Raw genomic sequence first — 15,679 nt, 5'->3', positions numbered from 1 at the left:
TCCTGAAATATCGGTGTTATGAGTTTTTCGATCACCTACTAAAACATATCTTCATTCTTTACATATCTTTTCTTTCTTTGTGTTTCCATAAAAGTAAAACAAAATATTAATTTTCAATTAAAAATTAAAAAAAATTAATAAGAAAAAATTCGCTCTTTGGCACTTATTAGCGAAAAGTCTTCTAAGCACCCATCCACCATCTTTTAACTAATAATGATTAACTTTGGTTAATTAAAATCTAACAAAACATTTATTTTATTCTCTCTTCAAATCATTCCATGTTTTTTCTCTACAAATCTTTTATTTATTTGGTTTTCTACAAAAAAACAAGAATAAAACTAGTGTGCATCAGGAGAGAGAGTGGTGTATTGAATCTATGCCACTCATAACAGCAAAAAGTACTGGTGTATTGCTCAACAAAGTACTGTCCAAGGGCCTAGAAGCCTGCGCACCTTAAACGTCCTCAAAAAACAATCTACAGTAAAAAATTTGAAAAATTATTGTCAGTAAAATGAAAAAATAAATAGAAAGAAAAAACTTTATATAATAAAATAAAAACTACTCTAACATTTATGTAGAAAAAAAAACGCTTAAATTTTAACATAATTATTTAAAAAAAAATGAAATGCAATTACAAATTACAACTTTATTTCAAACCAAAATACCGATGATAATAGCCAATAAAAAATAAAATTGAGAAATTCGCGTTGTAATTGAAAGAAGGAAAACCCATTGAAAAATCTGCAAGATATATATATATATATATATTTTTTTTTTAATTGAAAATTAATATTTTATTTTATTTTTTATGGAAACACAAAGAAAAGATATGTTAAGAAAAAATGGGACGATTTGGAGAAAGAGTAAAATAAATATTTGGTTAGATTTAATTTAACTAGAGTTAATAAATAGTTAAAAGATAGTGGATGTGTGGTGGACTCCAAATTTCATTCTAAATCAGTCTTAACTAGATTTTGGACCCAGGCATACGCCCGACATCTTTAAGATATTTCGCTTGAAGTAAAAAGTTTTTTTTTTTGGTGCACAAATTTTTGAACATTTTGGAAATTAATTGGTAAATATTAAACCAGCCAATTATGATAAAATTAAACGTGAGAACATTGCAGACTTAATCTTGATTACTCGCCATCCATTGCAAAATAACTCCTCTAAGCAGCTCTAAGTACACCACTATTGCCCGACCTATCGTTTAACAATCAGTTTTTCATTTTCATTTGCTTCATTCCCCCTTCATCGTTTCTTCATCCTTCATGTAAGCCTCAATACTAAAGAAGCTTATATTGCACCGCCCTTTTGCATAATTCTCTTGATCTTGGCCTCATTGCGTTCATACCTAATCAAGTTCATGTCGTCCCATATCTTTATCATTAGAAACATGATAATGTAACCTCTAAATTTGATTTTGGAGAGGATGAGGATGTATTATAAGCTTTTTATTATATTGTAACTGTGATAGAACTACTTAATATTTTTACTAATGGTGCGGTGCTTACTCAACGTATAGAACAATATCTTCATGGATCCTCCTTATTAAATCCTTTGATATGATTATGATTGTTCTATATGTAGAAATCTAGAGTTGACAGTAACATTTCTATAATTGTCGTATATATATAGAAAGACAAAGTCAATTGAAAGAAGTTTTCTAGTAGTTTAGATATCTCTTAATTAGAGTTAGAACATGTAACTTTTCGATATTAGGTATTCTGGATACCATTGCTCACAAGTCACATTGTGCTAAAAAAAATTAGATCCTTACAGAAATGACGAAAAAAGTAAAAAAGTTCATTGAAGATCAAAGCCCAAGTATAGAACAGAAAACAAACTAAGTAGAACTGCTGCTAGAATTAAACAGAATGGCAACCAACATTTTGTGATTTCTAAGCTTTGACTTGCCCATAAAACTTGGACTTCTCCACCATGGTCAAACTTTAAAGTGTATAAATTTGAGCTTGATTTTCTCCATGGCCGGTCTTGAAGTCTACTTCAACAGTGATTGTCTCATAGTAACAACATGCTTCTTCAGTCCCTCACAACAGCCCTTTATTATTAAGTTTGGGGAAAATTAAACCTCCCATCATAGTAATGATGTCCTTCTTAGTCCTATCGTACTCACTATCAACAGTATGCATGTGACCCATGATAAGCCTTTCCAAGCTTGTATATCTTTTTGTTCATCTACGTATATATAATAGTGATACCCATTCTTCTATACCCTAGCTATAGAGAATGAAACTCTAGCTGGATGTGCAAGCACCAATACATGCTACCTTCAGCAAATCCATATGAGTATTGCTAAGAAGGCGACTAACACCCCATTGAGTCACCACACACTCATAGCCTATGAAACACGGACAAACCTCTTGGCAGGCTGTAAATATGCAGGAGAGGTGGAGAAAGGGGAGCAAACTGAACGAACCCAGCTTCAAAACTTATCGATATTTACAGAGACAAAGAAACTCGAAAGTAAGTAGTACGATCGATATTCTTATACTATAGTAGTTTTCTCCATAATTCTTAGCTGATGGTGCAATGGTAACTGTTAAGGGTGCAAGATTAGAGCAGGGATCGGGTCGGATATGGCTATATCCGAATCCGAATCCGAATAGTTTCATAATATCCAAACCCGAACTCGAACCCGATTATATCCGAAATTTAATATCTGAACCCGACCCGAACCTAATTATATTTGACTAACCCGATCGGATAACACTAAAAATTCAAAAAAAGCCCAAAAAATATATTCGAACCCGAATCCAAACCCGATAGACTCAACCCCGACCCGAATAAGTAAACGGATATAAAAATCGACCAGAACCCGAACTATTTGGGTTTGGGTTGGGTTCGGGTCAAACCCGACCCGATTCCCTGCCCTATGCAAGATCGGTCAACTTGCATTACTGACTCGACCATTTCCTTTAAATGGCTCCAGAAATGGTCAAGCTTCTGGGCTTTTAACTCTTGCTGAACATCTCCGTCTAGTTTCTCATAGCGTACCAAGGTGTTTGAAAGAGTACCAAACTAAAGCTAGAGCATAAACATGTACAGGTAGTTAAATCAAATGAAACTATAGTGTAATTAAGTAAATTGAGCTTATGTCCCTTCATAGGAGTGAGTATACAAATGCCATGAGAAATAATATAATTTGTTTATACTTTGATCAACTAATTAAGGTAGTTCTGCTGGCCATGCCATGCCATGCCTTCAATATAACCAAGAGAAGAGAAAAAGATCATCACTGCACAATGCACATTATTGTGGCATAGGGTTTTCCCAATTCTTTGTATTATGAAAAAACAATGTAAATCGATCGGGCAATGGTTATTACATGACCAATTAGTATGATCGCAAATTACATTCAATGCAAATACTTTAGATTCTTTAATTTTTATATTTATTTTCTCGCAACTAACGAAAAATGTACATGCTTATGTTGATCTTTAATTCCAACATACCAGGAAATAAATATCAAATTCCGAAATGTTAAATATTGTTACGAAATAATGGAAAAATAATTGGGGTCTTACAAATAGCTTTTTCACTTTGTTGTTTAGGATATTAATCTGTAATTTTTAAATGGAATTATCTTAAACTCGGTCTAGCTTGTATAATAGTTTATTAGATTTATAGTGATTTAGTGGTAAATCATCACTGCTCAGCTTACGTACTAATGTGTACAAATTACTAAAACAGATTGATTGCTTCCATATCCTCAAAAAATACACTACTCCCACATACAAAATGGGGTAATTATAAGATTATGTTTCCTATTTTTTAGGAAATAATTGATATAAATTTAAAATTGAAGGAGGATTCCTATTTTTGAGGAATTAGGAATTTGAATGCTTTAAGCAATTCGCAATTCGCAATTTTATAATATTATGTTTCCTATTTTTTTTAGGAAATAATTGATATAAATTCCAAATTGAAAATGGATTCCTATTTTTTAAATTATTTCCTATTTTTGAGGAATTAGGAATTGGAATCAATTGATGAACTCTTATGAGAGAGTGCCAAGTAGATATCCATGTCACCACAACTCCATTAGAAGAGGCCACCTAAGAGAGAAAAGTCTATCTCTCATATTAGAGTGTCACCTAGGAGCAAGAAAAAATCTCTCTTAGAGGTCTCTATTTTAATATATAGATAGTAGATTTATATTTATCTTGTAGTTATCCTGAAATATCGGTGTTAGGAGTTTTTTCGGTCACGTACTAAAACATTCCAACTCCATTTTCGAAAAGGTGATGAAGTTTAGCGCTCTTTAACTACATAAACAAATTGGAATTCAAATTTGGTACGGAAATGGAAACATCTCTATATATAAATATTGCATCACTGTTTCCACAGAATCCATATTTCTTAGACCTCAACTACAAGATAAATCTAAATTAAGACCGATTTAGAATGAAATTTGGAGTCCGAGTTCAAAAGATTAGGATCTCTCGCTCACCCAAAAGTACAACAAATTTTGCAGCTTGCATGCACAAACAAATCCAAACACATTGTTTTCAGAAAGGAAAAAAGAGTCAATATGTGTTACGCTTTGACTTAGAACACCAAAGCAAAAGTAGATCAACAGTTGCGTCTTTCTCTTAATAGTTATTTTTTATTTTTATTATTTATTATTATTATTATTATCGTTATAATTGGTCATCTCTTCTTATGAAACTAAAGTAGGCATAATTTGCTTCTATGCGCTTAGGAGCGAAAAGTCTCCTAAGCACCAATCCACCACACATCCACTATCTTTTAACTATTGATTAACTCTAGTTAAATTAAATCTAACAAAATATTTATTTGACTCTCTCTCCAAATCATCCCATTTTTTCTTCACATATCTTTTCTTTCTTTGTGTTTCCATAAACATAAACTAAAATATAAATTTTCAATAAAATTTTTAAAAAAATTAATAAGAAATTTTTTGCTCTTTGGCGCTTAGGAGCGAAAAGTCTCCTAAACACCCATGCACCATCTTTTAACTAATAATGATTAACGCTGGTTAATTAAAATCTAACAAAACATTTATTTCATTCTTTCTTCAAATCATTCAATTTTTTTCTCTACAAATCTTTCATTTATTTGGTTTTCCACAAAAAAACAATTTACAGTAAAATTTTTGAAAAATTATTGTCGGTAAAATGAAAAAATAAATAAAAATAAAAAACATTGTATAATCAAATAAAAACTACTCTAACATTTATGGGAAAAAAACGCTTAAATTTTAACATAATTATTTTAAAAAAATTAAATGCAATTACAAATTACAACTTTATTTCAAACAAAAAAACCGATGATAATAGCCAATAAAAAATAAAATTGAGAAATTCGCGTTGTAATTGAATGAAGGAAAACCCATTGAAAAATCTACAACATAAAATTATTTTTTTAAAAAATTTTAATTGAAAATTAATATTTTATTTTATTTTTATGGAAACACAAACAAAGAAAAATATGTGAAGAAAAAATGGGATGATTTGGAGAGAGAGTAAAATAAATATTTGGTTAGATTTAATTTAACTAGAGTTAATAAATAGTTAAAAGATAGTGAATGTGTGGTGGACTCCAAATTTCATTTTAAATAGGTCTTAATTTAGTTATACTGAAATTGTTAGGAGATTTTTCGGTCAGTTACTAAAACATTCCAACATTCTAACTCCATTTTTGAAAAGGTGATGTAGTCGCACTAAGAAACAGATTTGAATTCGAATTTGGTACGGAAAATGGAAACCATCTCTCTATATAAAGACTGCCATCACTCTTTGAAGCCCATATTTCTTAGATGTCAACCAAAACACAAAAAAGGAAACAGAAGTAATGGCAGATAGGTTATCCGCAAGTGCATCACTACCATCTATATGCCCTGACGCTACGAAAAGAAGAGTGGCCTATTTCTTCGAACCTTCAATAGGCGACTACTCATACGGTGATGAACACCCAATGAAACCCAACTGTATTGTCATGGCGGATAACTTGATCACCCATTATGGACTCCTTGATTCAATGGAAGTACATCGTCCTACTCCTGCGAGTCGAGAAGCCATCACACAATTTCATGACCCTGATTATGTTAACTTTCTTGCTTCTGTTTCACCAGAAATAGTACAAGATTATTATACCCATTCTAGGAATTTGAAAAGATTTCATGTAGGTGGACGTGGAGATTGTCCTGCTTTTGAAGGTGTGTTTGATTTTTGTGGAGCTTCGGCAGGTGGTTCGATCGGTTGTGCTGCTATATTGAATTTGGGGAATGCGGATATTGCGTTGAATTGGTCTAGTGGGTTACATCACGCTAAGAAGTGTGAAGCTTCTGGGTTTTGTTATGTTAATGATATTGTTTTGGGTATTTTAGAGCTTCTGATAAGAACTTAGATATGAAAAACAGGAGATTGGAAGAGAAATGGAAAATACGGATAGAAAAGAGAGTAAAAGGGAAGAAGAAAAGCAAGTAATATTATTTTCTGCCCTAACTCATAGTCTAAGTCACACTTATATAGTGTGCACACATTACAACAGGCCTAGGCCCATAACTAATATACTGAAAGAAATACTAAGTTACTGATCCTATCATTCCACCCCATCTAGAAAAAAACAACCTTGTCCTCAAGGTTGGAAGGATGGAAACCTGGAAGCAAAGGAGTTCCACTTTTCCCAAGTTGCATCTTCTGGAGAAGAACCTTCCCATTGCACCAGGACTTTAGTAACAGCCGAGTTGTTGTTTTTTACCATTTTTCTATCCAAGATAGCAAGAGGTTTCACTTGGATCACTCCTTCATCGGTAATGGGAGGTAAGTCTTGCAGTATTATGTTGGAGGCACCGACCTTCTTCTTGAGGAGTGAAACATGAAACACTGGGTGAATTTTACTGGATGAAGGGAGCTCCAGTTTATATGCTACTGGACCTATCTTTTGAAGCACTTTGAATGGCCCGTAGAATCGAGGAGAGAGTTTAAGATTTCCACGCATTGATATTGAAGATTGGCGGTAAGGCTGCAAACGTAGATAAACCCAGTCACCAACCTGGAATTCTCTTTCAGTTCGGTGTTTATCAGCAGTCAACTTCATGCGTTCTTGGGCATGTGAGAGGTTGTCCTTTAAGAGGCGTAAGATACTATCGCGATCACGGAGAGTCCGATCAACCTGATTGACCTTGCAAGTCCCAGGAGTATACAAGTGAATGGAAGGTGGAGCTTGACCATACACTGCTTCATATGGTGTCATTTTTGTGGAAGTGTGGAAACTAGTATTGTACCAGTATTCTGCCCATGGTAACCAACGTATCCACTGACGTGGTTGTAAACCACTAAAGCACCTTAGATAAGTCTCCAAACATCGATTTACAACTTCGGTTTGTCCGTCGCTTTGAGGATGATAAGCAGTGCTCATACGTTGTTCCACACCATGAAGTTTGAAGAACTCAGCCCAAAACCGACTAGTGAAGATAGGGTCTCTATCACTGACAATAGTCCTTGGCATTCCATGAAGCTTGAAAACATTTTCTATATACGCTTGGGCGACTTGTGCTGTTGTATACGGATGTGTGAGGGGGACGAAATGAGCTGCTTTGGATAACCTATCCACTATCACAAAAATACAGTCCTTGCCACTGGACCGAGGCAAGCCTTCAATAAAATCCATTGAGACATCGACCCAAATCTGGTCAGGAATCGGTAGAGGATGTAATAACCCCAGAGGTGAAACTGATTCGCTTTTATTGCGCTGACAAATCTCACATTCAACAATGAATTGTTTGATTGCTGCTCGTATACCTTTCCAGTAAAAAATGCGGGATACACGCTTGTAAGTTTTAAGGAATCCAGAGTGACCAGCCATAGGGGATGAATGCATCAATTGTAAAGCTTCAATGCATAAAGGAGAAACTGCAGATAGGACAATGCGCCCTTTGTATCGAAGAACATTATCGCCCACGAAAATAATTTGGCTTAGTAATTGGTTCAGATTGAAGAATCTGAATAACCTTTTGAATATGGTTATCGGAAGCATAACTATCCTTGATAGCATCTAACCAAGAAGAAACTGGAAAGGAAATAGCAGATATCATACAATCCTCATGCATACGGGATAGAGCATCGGCTACTAGATTTTGGCAGCCCTTTTTATAGACAATTGTGAAGTCATATCCCATTAATTTTGCAGTCCACCTTTCTTGAACAGGAGTAGTTAGTCGTTGATCTAGCATGTACTTAATACTCTTGTGGTCTGTGTATATGGTAAAATGATGCCCAACAAGATAAGCACGCCACTTGGAAACAGCATGGAGAATCGCTAGCATTTCTTTCTCATAAGTTGATAAACCCCGATGTCGATTGGCCAACACCTTACTAGTAAAAGCTATTGGTCTCTGCTCCGGATAAGTACAAAGACCAATACCACTTCCACTTGCATCACTTTCAATAAAAATGACTTAGAAAAATCAGGCAAAGCCAAAATAGGGGCTTGAAGTCATAGCGTGCTTCAATGTTTGTAAAGCCTTCGTGGAGTCCTCGGTCCATGTAAAGGCCCCCTTCTTTAATAATAATCGAGTCAATGGCGACCGATAAGGCCATAATTGCGAATAAATTTCCTGTAATAACCCGTAAGACCAAGAAAAGATCGAATGCCTTTGAGTATCGACGGAATAGGCCAATTCAGCATGCAAGCTATTTTTTGAGGATCAGCTGCCACACCTTGTTCAGAGACAATGTGACCCAAGTAACTTACTTCAAGAGTTGCAAATGAGCATTTTTTTGGCTTTAAGAATAATTGGTGAGCTCGCAAAGTACTGAAAACGACCTCCAAGTGTTTCCAATGTTGTTCCAGATCTGCACTATAAATTAGGATGTCATCAAAAAAACCAAAACAAAGTTCCGCAAGAAGGGCTTAAATACCGAGTTCATGAGGCATTGAAATGTCGAGGGTGCATTTGTGAGACCAAAAGGCATAACTAGAAACTCATAATGACCCTCATGTGTCCGAAATGCTGTTTTATGAATATCTGTGCCATGCATTCTTACTTGATAAAAAGCAGATCCCAAATCAAGCTTTGTAAAATATTTAGCACCGTGTAATTCATCGAGCAATTCATCAATAATTGGAATGGGAAACTTATCTTTGATGGTGATGTTGTTAAGCTTCCGGTAATCCACGCACATTCGCCATGTACCATCAGATTTCCGAACTAGAAGGACCGGTGAGGAGAATGGACTAGTGCTTGGACGAATAAGGCCAGAACCACCAAGCTCATTGATAATTCGCTCAATTTCTGATTTTTGAAATTGTGGATAACGATAAGGACGAATGTTAGGTGGTTCGCTGTTGGAAAGGAGAGGAATTCGATGATCATGACTTCGAGGTGGAGGTAGATGTGATGGTTCCTTGAAGATATCTGCATACTCCTCAAGGAGATGAGTAAGTGGAAGTGGAGAATTGTGAGCATACTGTTTTGGAGAATCATTGACATGGAATAAGATACCATGATCACCACTGTGAAGAATCTTCCTAATAGAGTTCAGGGAAACAGCTGAAATGGGTTTTGTAGACATTCCTTGAAGTTCATAGTCTTGGCCTTGAACGTTAAACCGTAACCAAAGTTTCTCAAAGTCAAATGTTACAGGACCAAGAGTTCGCAACCATTGTGCGCCCAAAACTACATCACATCCTCCTAGTGGAAGAACAAAGAGATCAATGTCCGTCGGAAAACACCCTATCTTTATAAAGACATTGGGACATTTGCCATTACAAGAGCGCTGCCCACCATCCGCCACCATTACTTTGAATGATTCTTCATTCATTTGTAATCCTCCAACTCTATCCACAACACGAGGATCAATGAAATTATGTGTACTTCCGGAGTCTATAAGAATTGACACTGGTTGCTGTTTAAGGACTCTCCTAACCCGAATTCTCTGTGGTGTTGGTGTACCTCCTAAGGCGTGAAGAGATATCGCTGGATGAACTTCTGGTTCTAGAACCTCTGTTTCAACTTGAACAGGTTGTGTGATCACCGTTTTGTCTCTTCTTCCTCCCCAGTCCCCTTCCATAAGAAATAATTGTTTGGACTTGCATAGATGGCACGGACGAAATTGTTCATCACAATTAAAAGCAGAGCCCTCGGCTTTTTTTTCGATCGACCATCTCTATCGGAGTAAGTCGCTTTATCGGAAGAGATGATGTTGGAACTCTACTGTTTGGAGAGGAACTGTTAAACGGAATAGAAGATGTCTGAACTCTACTATTTTGAGAGGAACTATTAAAACGTCCAGTGGTTGTTCTCCATTGTTTCCTTAAACCAAGAACCTTCTCTTACGCGCTTTTGCCTTAATGTCAATAGCTTGCATCAAAGAGCATGGACTTAACATTTTTACCTCGGCTTTGATATCGTCACGCAACCCTCCAATAAAACAATCGATCATGAACGACTCAGGAAGTTTTACTGTGAGGTTCGAAAGTCGCTTAAATTCATCTAAATACTCATGGACAGAAGTTTTCTGTTCTAACCGAGCTAAAAGTTCTCCTGGTTTACTAAATTACGCACCACAAAAACGAATGAAAAGTGCCGATCGAAACTCTTCCCATGACCAACTCTGGATTAAATCTTCTACCCAGTGAAACCATTGTATTGCCTTCCCTTCCAAATGAAAAGAAGCCATAGAAATTTTCTCATGTTCTGGAGTATGATAATGCTTGAAAACAAATGAACGCGATATACCCAATCGATGGCGTCTTCCCCATTGAAACGTGGAAATCAACTTTTGTTAAACGGGTTTGTAATGAAGAAGTAGTGATTGATGATGGCAAAATTCCGGGTTATTGCATATGTTAACGGATGAAGGCAAAATTCCGTGTTGATTTGATGAGTTTCTAAATGGGGTTGTTTCATGGCTTTTACTCAGATTCTCACGAGTAGTTGTTGCATTGAGTCTTTCAAATCCGAGAAAAATGCCCTTCTGCTTTGTTTGAAAATCTTGGAATTGGAGGTGTTGTTCATGTAGATTAAGTAGGGATTGTCTTGTTTCTTTTGTTGCTCGACATTCCTTCCATGCGACCAACAACCTGGCTAATTCGGACTCGATCTAACAACAACAAGAAATTTTAGTGCAGCCTACGATATAAGGCTCGATACCAAATGATAAGAACTTAGATATGAAAAACAGGAGATTGGAAGAGAAATGGAAAATACGGATAGAAAAGAGAGTAAAAGGGAAGAAGAAAAGCAAGTAATATTATTTTCTGCCCTAACTCATAGTCTAAGTCACACTTATATAGTGTGCACACATTACAACAGGCCTAGGCCCATAACTAATATACTGAAAGAAATACTAAGTTACTGATCCTATCAGCTTCTTAAACATCATGCTCGCGTGTTGTATGTGGATATTGATGTTCACCATGGAGATGGTGTTGAAGATGCATTTTACACTTCAAATAGGGTGATGACTGTATCTTTTCACAAGTATGGGAATAACTACTTTCCAAGTACGGGCCATCTTGAGGAGATTGGTGTAGGGGATGGGAAGTACTATTCCGTTAATGTTCCTTTGAATGATGGGATTGATGATGAGAGCTTCCAAGGTCTATTTCAGCCTATCATTCAGAAAGTTATGGATGTCTATGGGCCTCAAGCGGTTGTTCTTCAATGCGTGCGGACGCTTTGTCTGGAGACAGACTAGGTGTTTTCAACTTGTCTCTGAAGGGTCATGCTAAGTGCCTCCAGTTTCTTAGATCCTTCAATGTCCCTCTTATGGTCTTGGGAGGAGGCGGTTATACCATCCGTAATGTTGCCCGTTGCTGGTGCTATGAGACTGCAATTGCGGTTGGTGTAGACCTTCAGAATAATCTGCCTCAGAATGAATTTTATGAGTACTATGGCCCGGATTTCACTCTTAATGTTCCACCCAGCAATATGGAGAATCAGAATTCACCGAAGGATTTAGAAAAAATCAAGAACAATATACTTGATCGACTTTCAAGAATAGAGTCTGTTCCCAGTGCACCGTTTCAAGATAGACTACCTAACAGGGAAATTCCTGAGGCGGCAGAGGAGGATATGGATCAAAGGTGAAGAAGAAGTTGCTATTGGTGAATATTTTGCATCTGATGCTGAAGATGACCAAACACCTCGACTTAACAATAATCTCCGTCTTGATGACCAATTTGTGGCTAATTCCTGTTCAATTGACATGGACGCCAAGTAACCAAACAACAACTTACCATTTTCCATTGATTTGGATGATCTACATGTGGATGGATGAATAACGCCACTTCAAATCGTTCAAATACGTACGTCATTGATGAAGATCTTGCTATTCTGTACACTCTCACAGTAGCATTCCCATTGGAATGGATGTAAGAATTTTCTACAGTCTATATGTTTAATTATGTTTCCTGTTTACAATTAACAAGTATAATGTAAATTGTTTAATTATTATAATCCCGATATTATGTTTAAAACATAATTGGATTGGATATTATGTTTAAAACAATGTTTAGTTCTTTTATTGTTTGTTTTCCGTAAGTTTGATATTTTATGAAAAGTGTATGTTTTGCTCTGTGGTTTAATGTGTGTTCTTCTCAACGTGAATATTTTAAGTTGGTTTGGATATATAAGAGCTTAACAACGTGGTTGTGCAAATTATTGATTAAAGTGTTTCTTAAAGTTGCGATTATTCAGTATAAACAAAGGATTTCTTAAAGTGGACTAGTGGTGCAACTTTTGCAACCTTGCAAACATAGAGAGGAATTAACAATCTCTTCGGAGTAGAAAACCATATGAAGTACAAATGGCGGCAAGCATCAATAGCAAGTGTCTTAATCCGACTTCCATATGCGTGCATCTTGTGGATCCAATTTTCCAAAGAAGTTATTTGTAGTGTTCTGGGTAAACTCTCTAAGATCACTAAGATTGAACTAATGTTTGAATGAATATTCAAAATTGAGATTGTGAGGGAGTAATATTCACATCCAATGAATACAATACATGTGTCCAACATATACAAAACTAACAACCAACTTTGTATCCTCGTCCCCAGAGCTCGCTTCATAGTAACTTGACTAAGGCAAGCAACCTATTTAACTCACGCCCAGAATAATGTCACCACCAACCGATCTCTCATACTTGACCTGCGAGCTTGCTTCAAAGTGACTTGAGTCGAGTAGACGATCTCACCATGAAGCGACCTCACTAGCGCTCATTCCTATCGTTCCACAACGGCTTGTAACGTAAGCCTTTATTGCAACCATCAAGACCGAAGCTTCATGCACGCAGCTCATTGATTCTTCATAACTCGCCTTCATAGCTCATAAGTGACTTGAAGACCTGGATCTGACCTGAAGCGAGAGAGGAAGAGTCGCGGGCACCTTGCCTATATAGAGGATGAGAAACTACGTCTGACCTGATTCAAGTCCCCCCCCCCCCCTCAGAGAGAGAACTTGATACGTAGGTAGTTCGTCCATACGAACTTGGTCAAACCCAATTAACCAATCCATCTCCCCCAAATTGCTTACTCCAGTAAGGTTAGACGAAACATAACCTTTACAGAGATGATGTAAAACTGAGCTTTTGTATTGAATAACAATGGCGGTTACAAAGTCGTACTCTCTCTCCCTATTTCGCTCTGGTTTTACAAGTTTTTCTGTAATGAATTGCATTTCCTTTTCTTTCTCTTGATCATCACTTTATATAGTCTTCCAGCTATAGTGGTTGTTTCGGCAGTAACCTGCTTCAACACAATGAGAGCAATGGTAAAGAACGCACTAAAAAACAGAGGAATTTGATGTTGGGGGAGATGAAACTGAACCAAGATATATAATGGTTGCCTACGTACCCAAGATCTATTCTATATGGATCAAGTTTCAATGTAGTTCACATTATGAGAACAAATAGTTTTTGTATGAATGAAGAGATTGAGTCCTACGAGGACTGTGTTTGTTTTTGTCAAAAGAATTCTTATCTCTTTGAACCTCTATTCTTATATTCTACAATAATGAACCTAGACATATTCATAAATAGACCAGTTATTGGGCGTAGCTAAGATTAAGCCCTTGGGCTTAATTGATTTGGGTTGGATTCGTGGGCTTCATGAGCCACAAAGTAGGGGTCTATACATCGCCCTCTCTTTGTTGGATGGGCAAAGCCCATGTAGCAAAGAAGTTAATATTGAAAAAAGAATCACTACAAGAAAATTGAGCATTGGCCACCGAGACAATAAAGCTTTAGCCACGGACAATAGCTGTGGGTGGGCTACAACGGTTCTTCACCGTGGGAAAATCTTTTATTGGCCGTGGCAAAGTTCATGTATAGTTTAAGTTTTGACAGATGTTTGGCTACGATTGTGTCCTTTTCTCTATACACCGTCAGATTAGAACTTGTATTCTAATTTCCATTGATTTAGTAAGGGGAGCATGACCTAAAAGATTTAGAGACTGAAATAACTCCTGACGGTTGAAGGAACGAACTCGTTGCCTCTCGTTCACCACTCTCTTCACTCCTCTAAGAACTCATCTTCTCTTTCTTTGTTCTCACAAAGGAGGACCAATTTATTCTCAACGAAAGAACCACCGCACCAGTGTTGATTGACACTCGTTCATTTGGTCAACAGGTATTTTCTTCTTCTCAAGTTTTACTTCGCATTATCAAATACTTTATTTTTTCTTGTTTTATGTTTAAAGGTGCTACCTTTGTTCCCCCACCAACCTGATTTATGCATTCAATTTTTTATAGGTCTGGGGTTAGGGATTTTTGTGTTTTATAAAGGTTGTTGTTTTTTGTTTACATGTATTGAGTTGATGGGATAGGGAGCACTTTGGATGTGAAATTATGCAGCAAATTTAGTAGCACAAGCTCAAACTTGTGTTAGAACTCGATGAAGCTTTGATTTGTATCCTGTGACTCCAACTCTTTCTAATCGTTCTTTAGTAAAATGTCCCCGACCACTATAATTCTTCTTCGGATTTGGACGGTTAAGATATCCAAAAGCAAAATAACTCATGCCCATATGCTTCCTTGAAATAGGACGATTAAGATAACCTCATGCTCAATATTGTTCAAAGTTCAAACAAATAGCATATTAATTAATTGAGACTAACTAACTACAGTTTTCTTGGGTGCCTGCTGGAAGCGAATTCGTTGAAGATGGTTCATATCTAGTAAGGTCATTTTATTTTATATTTTATTTTAATATATTTGATTGTTGATTGGGGCATGTTTTTAATTACAGAGTTTTGAAAGTGAGACTAGGCAATTGAAATTGCTTAATCAGGTACTTTATGATTCATCATTGCTACTATTGTCAGATCTTGTTTTGATTTACTTTTTATTGATAGGAAGCGGTAAATACACTGAAAGAACCTTTATGATTCATCATTACAAAACATGCCCAATGTGTTTAAATAAGTCTAAAAAAAAAAAAAAAAAAAAGACTAGCAAGTCTTAAGTCTTAAACTACATTAAAAAATCCATAGATGTAGAAAACTTCACATTTGTTTACTTCAACACCTTCTCCTTACTTTCCTTTCTCTATTAAGCCTTTGCCTATGTATACACTTTACTGTTTATACCCTCCGCTCTCTAATAATCTCTAACTTTTTTTGTCTTAAAATGTTCAAAGTATCTTTTATTGTTATTTGTCTTACCTTGGTTGCTAGTGTTTTTATTGAGGTT

General features: G+C 36.1%; 1 pseudogene; it reads left to right on the top strand.

Annotated features, from left to right (window-relative positions):
- The first annotated feature begins 5,838 nt into the window (after positions 1 to 5,838).
- On the top strand, positions 5,839 to 12,569 carry LOC147517386 (histone deacetylase 6 pseudogene; annotated as a pseudogene).
- Positions 12,570 to 15,679: the final 3,110 nt, after the last annotated feature.

The sequence above is a fragment of the Coptis chinensis genome, chromosome 2 (assembly GCF_015680905.1).
Source record: "Coptis chinensis isolate HL-2020 chromosome 2, ASM1568090v1, whole genome shotgun sequence".
Taxonomy (NCBI): Eukaryota; Viridiplantae; Streptophyta; class Magnoliopsida; order Ranunculales; family Ranunculaceae; genus Coptis; species Coptis chinensis.
Note: the sequence above shows the minus strand (reverse complement) of the source record. Positions and strands in the feature narration are given on the sequence as shown.